The sequence below is a fragment of the Euphorbia lathyris genome, chromosome 1 (genome assembly GCF_963576675.1).
Source record: "Euphorbia lathyris chromosome 1, ddEupLath1.1, whole genome shotgun sequence".
In the NCBI taxonomy this organism is placed as follows: domain Eukaryota; kingdom Viridiplantae; phylum Streptophyta; class Magnoliopsida; order Malpighiales; family Euphorbiaceae; genus Euphorbia; species Euphorbia lathyris.
The window spans coordinates 8,726,250-8,735,337 of NC_088910.1; the positions used below are offsets into that span (position 1 = coordinate 8,726,250).

Here is a 9,088-nt window from a genome sequence, read left to right on the forward strand (position 1 = left end):
TTTCACAATGTTTGTGGATTTTTCTCCTAAAGTAAAAGGGTTACGTAAATTTAGTCAAAAATTACATAAATTATGTGTAAAAATAAAAGATTTACATAGGTTTTACGTAAAACTCTATTATGACAAGGTGTGTGAATTTTTTCTCCTAAAATTAAAAGGTTACGTAAATTTCATCAAACTATACGTAAATTATATCTAAAAATAAAATATTTACTTAAAGTTCAAAGATTTTACGTAAAACTCTAATTTTCACAATGTTTGTCGATTTTTCTCCTAAATTAAAAGGGTTACGTAAATTTAGTCAAATCTTACGTAAATTATGTCTAAAACTAAGAGATTTACGTAAAATTCATAGGTTTTACGTAAAACTCTATTTTCACAAGCTTTGTGATTTTTTTCATCTAAAATAAAAAAGTTACGTAGATTTAGTCAAACTAGATGTAAATTATATCTAAAAATAAAAGATTTACGTAAATTTCAAAGGTTTTAATTAAAACTCTAATTTTTACAAGGTTTTCGGATTTTTTCTCCTAAAATGACAAGGTTACGTAAATTTAGTCAAACCTTATATAAATTATGTCTAAAAATAAAAGATTTACGTAAAATATATAGGTTTTACGTAAAACTCTACTCTCACAAGGTTTGTGAATTTTTTTCTCCTAAAGTAAAAAGGTTATGTAAATTTAGTCAAACTATATGTAAATTATATCTGAAAATAAAATATTTACGTAAAGTTCAAAGGTTTTACGTAAAACTCTAATTTTCACAATGTTTGTGGATTTTTCTCCTAAAGTAAAAAGGTTACGTAAATTTTGTCAAACCTTACATAAATTATGTTTCAAAACAAGAGATTTACGTAATATTCATAGGTTTTACGTAAAACTCTATATTTTCACTAGGTTTGTGAATTTTTTTCTCCTTAAATAAAAAGGTTACCTAAATTTAGTCAAACTATACATAAATTATGTCTAAAAATCAAATATTTACGTAAAGTTCAAAGGTTTTACATAAAACTCTAATTTTCACAAGGTTTGTAGATTTTTTCTCCTAAAATAACAAGGATACGTAAATTTAGTCAAACCTTACATAAATTATGTCTAAAAATAAAATATTTACCTAAAATTCATAGGTTTTATGTAAAAATCCATTTTCACAAGGTTTGTGAATTTTTTTCTCCTAAAATAAAAAGGTTACGCAAATTTAGTCAAACTATACGTAGATTATATCTAAAAATAAAATATTTACGTAAACTTCAAAGGTTTTACGTAAAACTCTAATTTTCGCAATGTTTGTGGATTTTTCTCCTCAAGTATAAGGGTTACGTAAATTTAGTCAAATCTTACGTAAATTATGTCCAAAAATAAGAGATTTACGTAAAATTCATAGGTTTTACGTAAAACTCTATTTTCAAAACTTTGTGAATTTTTTTCTCCTAAAATAAGACGGTTACCTAAATTTAGTCAAACTATACGTAAATTATGTCTAAAAATAAAATATTAATGTAAAGTTCAAAGGTTTTACGTAAAACTCTAATTTTCACAAGGTTTGTGGATTTTTTCTCCTAAAATAACAAGGTTACGTAAATTTAGTCAAACCTTAGGAAAATTATATCTAAAAATAAAAGAATTACGTAAAATTCATAGGTTTTACGTAAAACTCTATTTTCACAATGTTTGTGAAATTTTTTTCTCCTAAAATAAAAAGGTTACGTAAGTTTAGTCAAACTATACGTAAATTATATCTAAAAATAAAATATTTACGTAAAGTTCAAAGGTTTTACGTAAGACTCTAATTTTCACAATGTTTGTGGATTTTTCTCCTAAAGTAAAAAGGTTACGTAAATTTAGTCAAACCTTACGTAAATTATGTCTAAAAATAAAAGATTTACGTAAAATTAATAGGTTTTATGTAAAACTATATGTTTACAAGGTTTGTGAATTTTTTTATCCTAAAATAAAAAGGTTACGTAAATTTGGTCAAGCTATACGTAAATTATATCTAAAAATAAAATATTTATGTAAAGTTTAAAGGTTTTACGTAAAACTCTAATTTTCACAATGTTTGTGGGTTTTTCTCCTAAACTAAAAGGGTTACGTAAATTTAGTCAAACATTATGTAAATCATGTCTAAAAATAAAAGATTTACGTAAAATTCTTAGGTTTTACGTAAAACTCTATTTTTAACAAGGTTTCTAAATTTTTTCTTATAAATAACAAGATTACGCAAATTTAGTCCAACTTTATGTAAATTATGTCTAAAAATAAAAGATTTACGTAAAGTTCAAAACTGTTGCGTAAAACTCCATTTTTCACAAGGTTAATGATTTTTTTGTTAAAAAATAACAAGTTTACGTAAATTTAGTCCAACTCTACGCAAATCATATTTAAAAATAAAAGATTTACGTAAAGTTCAAAGGTTTTACATAAAACTCTATTTCCACAAGGTTTGCGGATTTTATCTCCTAAAATAACATGGTTATGTAAATTTAGTCAAACTATATGTAAATTATTTCTAAAAATAAAAGATTTCCATAAAGTTCAAAGGTTTTACGTAAAACTCTATTTTCAACAAGGTTTATGGATTTTATCTCCTAAAATAACAAGGTTGTAAATTTAGTCCAACTGTACGTAAATTATGTCTAAAAATAAAAGATTTACGTAAAGTTCAAAGGTTTTACGTAAAAATCCATTTTTCACAAGGTTTATAAATTTTTTCTCCAAAAATAACAAAGTTACGTAAATTTAATCCAACTTTACGTAAGTTAAGTCTAAATATAAAAGATTTACGTAAAGTTTAAAGGTTTTACTAAAACTCTATTTTTCATAAGGTTCGTGAATTTTTTCTCCAAAAATAACAACGTTGCGTAAATTTAATCCAACTTTACGTAAATTATGTCTAAAAATAAAAGATTTACGTAAATTTCAAATTTTTTACATAAAACTCTATTTTTCACAATGTTTGTGGACTTTTTTATAATAAAATAACAAGGTTACGTAAATTTAGTCTAATTTTACGTAAGTTATATCTAAAAATAAAAGGTTTACGTGAAATTCAAAGGTTTTACGTTTATCTCTAATTTTCACAAAATTTGTGAATTTTTGTTATAAAATAACAAGGTTACGTAAATTTAATCAAACTTTACGTAAATTATGTCTAAAAATAAAGGATTTACGTAAAATTCACTTGAAAAATTATATCTAAAATTTTCTAATTCACTTGAAAAATTTATCTAACATGTCGTGCATGTGTCTATTTTAATGATTGTTATTACCTTAATTCACTTACATACAAACAATTAACATTCCATACCAAAGCCTTCATTAATTCTGACTCTTAATTTGACATTTTTGTTAGATGGAAGGACAAAACAATAAATCAAATAGGCAATTTCACTATAAAAAAAAGGTTTTTACCGACGATTTTATTTCAATTTAGGACGTTTAACTGTCTCTATATTTTTACATGGTTTTCATAACCGTCAAAAAAGTGTTGTAATTACCGCTATTGCTATATTACCGTTGGTTTTTCTCAGACATCGGGATAAGGTTTTTTTAGAGACGTTTTCCTAAATGCGGTTTAAACCGCCTTTATAATGATTTTCAAACGCTTCAAGAAAAGATTTACAAACACAAATGTCGTCCGTAATCCGTTTGTAATTCGTGTAACCATCGGTAATCAACTTTATACTTTTCGGACGAAAATTTTCTGTCGCTAACGTTTTTTAAGGTCATGTCATCTGTTACGACGAAACTGGATTGCTGGTCAATAATGATAAAAATTATTTTTTTTAGATTATAAGATGTTGTCATTGGTAGCAAATAAGCTTATGTCATTCAAAAACTCTTAGTACAATCAACAATTTATTTAAAAACTACAAAGACCTTTTTGTCTTGAGAGATACACTCGACCTTTTCTCTTCGTAAAAGGAACACAACCTACCTATCATCATCTATTTGTACTGTACTGTACTAGTTTCATTTCTTTGGTTAACTACATTTTACCTGTGCACCACATCTCTCCATCTCGGTCTGGGTTAGAATTCCTTCAGTTTTTACCATAGAAGAATTTAAAATATCTGGAAGAATAAAGTGGTTGATCCATCACCAAATGATCTCAGATCTGCAGGTTTCACCAACGCCCTGCACAACTGGCACATTCTCTCTCTTTCAAACCTGAAATCAGAATGTCACTAAGCAAAATGATACTAACAAGGAAACATAAAAGAATATTATTAACTAACCATTCTGATACACAATCTTCACAAAATATGTGTTTACAGCAAAGTAGAATAGGAGCATGCATCTTCTTTTGGAATATATGAAACAACATGGTACTCAAGCTTTTGAGAGACTCATTAACAAGGTGCACGTTAGACATCTTTTTAATCCGATTAATTAGTTCGAGGTTGTTCAAGCAGTTTTTAAATGGTTTCTCTTCAATTTAAGTTTGTTGTCTTTACTAACTTTAGATATCTAGCTTATACGGCTTGGAACTTTATCACTCAAATGAACCTTTAATTTGTAAACATGTGTTTTTCTATATTAATAATTCAATATATGATTCTTAAGGAATTAAATAACCATAAAAAAGTATTGTTTCTTTTAACATAACTTAGCTTAACACATTGATATGAAGCTGTAAAATAAAGACACATGTCAAAGAACTTTGCTTATTTAAAAAATGGTTAAGGTGCAAAAATACCCCTAACATTTTGGGCCAGGAGCAATTTTACCCTTAACGTCTAAAATGGTGTAATTTTGCCCCTAACGTTTGTAGCCAAGAGCAATTTTACCCTAACATTAGTAATTTAGGTCAATTTAAGACACTATTATAAAACACAGATATTTTCATTCATTATTTTGCACCAATTGCATATCAATTCATTCTAAAAAAAGGATTTCATGTTTTTTATAATTTAATAATAGAACTGGAGATTAATATTTATAAATTCGGTGAATTGTTTGAATTTTTTTTTTGTCTAATTCGTACAAAGACAGTATATTTTTTTATTTTTTTCACATCCCAACATATGTTTATGATTTGTTACTGATAAAATGACGTACATGTGAAGTGTAGATGATAAGATTCATGTCCGAGAAGATAGTTTGATGAATTATTTCTGAACTTGATCCAATTTATCAATATTAGGGGTAAAATTGCTATTGGCTACAAACGTTAGGGGGTAAAATTGCACCATTTTGGACGTTAGGGGTAAAATTGCTCCTGACTCAAAACGTTAGGGGTATTTTTGCACCTTAACCCTTTAAAAAATAAAGAACATTAAATGATTTGTAAAGGGACAAAGTATCACATCAACAACAATACAAGCTAAATTTCCAACAGACTTGTGAATTAATAGAAACAAGAGGAAAATTTGGGAGTTAATTGACCTCCTTGATAATTCTGAGTCCCCTTTCGTTAGCAGTATTTTCAATTATTTGGACCACAAGCTCATCATAATAACCGTGACATAGAATTGATAATCTCCATGTTATTAATCTGGAAAATAAAAAAGAACCCATAAGAGAAAAAAGTGTACATTACCATGTTTATGCTTGCATATGTGCTTAGCCATGTTATAGCAGTATGCATGAGAGAATAAAAGAAATTAAAAAGAGGACATGATAACTCTAAATTCCTCTGTTAACATAATTTTCAGATTCATATGCTGCATCTGAATTTCAACCGATAGTGGAAATATTTTTTCACATTTGCATGTCGGCAATATTTCACATATCAAACTATTGTAGTGTTGAATGCAGTAATATCTACTCATAAAAAAAGAACAAATTCATGACAGAGAGATCTACAAGGACTCTTAGGAAGTCTTTCAGCTTAAAATATATAGTTAGATATTCTTGCATTAAAAGGGCAATACTTTAGTCTAGTGTTAATGTAAGCAGAGCATAGCACAATTAAGCATATTCTTCATGCACAATGAACATTTTCGAATCATTAATTCATTTCAACATCAAAATTAATTCACTTCAACATCAGAAACTAACCATTTCATCACATTATGCACCAAGGAAACACCATAAATTTGTAATCTGAGGGTCTTTTCACGGGAAAAAGCCTTGCACATATATGTATATAGTATGAAATTATTTTAAAATTGAAGCTACCTAGCTGCACATTTGATCAGCCATGAAAAAATCAACCATTACAACCTGCAGAGACAGTATATATGCTGTTTAGTTAAGCTTGTGAAACTAGGTAATTCCTTATCAAAATCGGATTTCCTTATCATCAATATGATCGGAAGAAAATATAGGTATTTGCTTGTGCGACTTTACAAAATATAATATTAATGTAGAACCTTATCTAACTTCAACTACATTAGACCGTTGTTGCTACTATTTACCTTTTGTTGAATCAGCTAGAAGTGGTTTTGATCCTGTTTCAGTAAGAAATGTCTAAGCCAGAAGCAGTGTTGAACAAGAACGACAGAGACTGAGACTGAGTATTGAGGAACAAAAGGAAACCCATCAGAAAACTTCGACCACGACAGGCAAACAGAGAACAGTGAAAGGGAAATGGAGAAAAGCGAAAGGTAAGTTTAACGAACGGTGATCGGAAGTCTAACGAACGGGATCGGGAGTTTGGCGAGCTAACAATTTGAGACTGGGATACATGAGATATGAAGTTAATAATGTGTTATGGATTAGGGATTACAACGCCTATATAACCTGTGGATTTATATTAGTCAGGGCCAATTAATATTCTGGGCTTTTTTAGTTGATCCCATAAGACAGTTTATAAAACCGTTGTTACAAAAGTGTTGTTAAAAGCCTATTTTTTTGTCGTGATTCATTATTCCAGTAGCAGAAAATTATTATAATCATGCATGCCCATGCGCTATTCCTCGTATATTATCATCATCATGCTTAAATAATTCTCAAACACTGATATTAAAGTAATTTATTTTTAGGTATAAACTACCATCATGTTAATCCTATGCTTCATGCCCTTTATAATTATAGTAAAGCATTGTAAAAAGTAGAAAAAAAAAACAACTAAGAAACTACCTTAATTAGTTACTATTCATATTTAGTCTATAACTACAACTAAGCTAACCACATGAATATAACTAGAACTAAGCTAACCACAAACATAGTTTCATCAGGCCCTATGGAGAACCTTATAATACCCTCAGAGTTTCAGAAATTTGCTTAAGTTCTAGCATTTGGTCTTCTAAAGCTAGGGGTGGATATCTGGCCTACTGCTTCAAGTGCCGACACGTTCCAGTTCTCCACATGTTTATAACAACCTGTCAAATTGAACGCTTGCTACACATTATTAATTTGCAAAAATAACTTGTAATTTTTTTTTGTCAAATTAGCATAGCTATGTTTTTTCTATGAACCATTACATATGATTCTGTCAATAGTTTGAATTTTCTTGTTTGTTAGGGGTATTATTTATTTTGCTAGGAGTTAATAACAACTCAGTCAAAGAGAGTTCTAACCTCATAACACAGAAATTAAGAGGTCCAACTTCTTCTTTTAGTTTATAATTGCCCCCTTCAAATAGAAGTAAGGTTACAAGTGAAAGCTTTGTGCTCAAGATGAAGTTCAATCTGAGGCACATCGGTATGAATTTGATAACAAAAGTACATAAATGTGGTGTGAATTTGGTACGTTCAACTGACAGTATAAATGAGAAGCACCATCATACAACAAAAAATTAGGATGTGTGCTGGCAACAACTAATGCATTTAATTAAGCTTAAACATATTGCAAACTGATTTAGCATAGGTAGTCAAGTAGGATTCAAAGACAGTTTCATAACAATTGAGTTTTAAAAATTAGCAGAGGACTTTTGATTCCACAATCCTATTTTTCACAACACAATATTAGATCAATACATAAAAATCATTCAACTGCTCATTACTACAGCAAACTCAAAATTGCAGTAAAATAACCATTTATTGTTTTGTATCTTAATTAGATGAAGGGGTTAAAAGCTTACCAGAATTATGAAAGGGCCAAACAATTCCATCGATACAATCTGGCTTCACAGAGGCGAGTTCAAGTAAGAAATCATAGATACTTGTTTGATGAAGCCCATGAACAGGCATCCTTCAATCTCTAGATACCTCTCAAATTCAAAGATTTCGAGCATCAATTTCAATTGGCAAAAGATTCTTTAGGAAAGCTAATCCTAACGAGGTTCAAACAAAAGAAGAAGAATTTCAATCATAAGTTATCGAATTCAGATTTAAAATTGGAAATGAAACTTACCAGAATTATGGAAGCCCAAAAGATGCGATTGAATTACGAGTTGGAGGATCAATTTCAAAATAGAAGCTAAACCCAACAAGATTCATATAAAATAAAAGAATTTCAAGATGGATGTGTTTGGCGGTAGAGTTAAATTTAGAAGATGGAGGTCAATTGGGTTGAGGAGAGAGTTGAGAAGAGCAATTGATGAAGATCGAAGAATTAGGGAAGGAGTTGAGGAGGAGTACAGGACGATGTCTACTTTTGTGTGAATAAAGTTGGAGAAAAGAAGGTAACCGGAAAAGTAAGTCAACAAGTTAAATTCCTCTAAAACGTTTACAAAATATTGAATGGTTCAGATCTATTCCAATTACAATGAAGGGTAAATCCAACAAAGTACTCCTTACTTTGTTTATTAACAAAGTAAGGATAGCCTGCACCTTAATATAAGTCAAATTTTATTTTATTAGGTTAACATTAATGTGGTTTAGCATAAAATTTGAGAAGATAAATATAAAAAAATATTTGGCTCATTTATGTAACAATGTATTTCAAATCAAAAAATATATTTTATTACACTTATCATTTACAATTTTTCACTTTTTATTGTAACTAGAATTTTAATTGTCTTAAATACTAATAAAAAAATTCATTAAATTAATGTAAAATAATTTGGAAATTAAGTAACACCGATGATGTAGAATAATATGCATCTATCATATCTAGAGAACATATAAATAATGTGAGAGTTTTAGAGGAAAATATATAATGAACATAATAATGTCTTTTGATATTCTACTATTTTATATATATATATGCCTAAACACTATTAAATTAGTGTAACCTTTTCAATTCCAACTGATAGA

The 9,088-nt window shown here is 28.6% G+C and overlaps 1 long non-coding RNA gene across 2 annotated transcripts; it reads right to left on the reverse strand.

Annotated features, from left to right (window-relative positions):
• Positions 1 to 3,859: 3,859 nt before the first annotated feature.
• LOC136212798 (uncharacterized) lies at positions 3,860 to 8,456 on the reverse strand. 2 transcript variants are annotated; one of them, XR_010679992.1, is made up of 4 exons: positions 8,244 to 8,456; positions 7,972 to 8,163; positions 5,391 to 5,499; positions 3,860 to 4,172 (listed from the first exon to the last, which is right to left on the reverse strand). It is a non-coding gene; the product is annotated as an uncharacterized lncRNA (long non-coding RNA). The 2 variants fall into 2 exon arrangements; XR_010680043.1 differs by lacking the exon at positions 3,860 to 4,172 and having other exon boundaries at positions 5,156 to 5,499.
• Between the last annotated feature and the right edge of the window lie 632 nt (positions 8,457 to 9,088).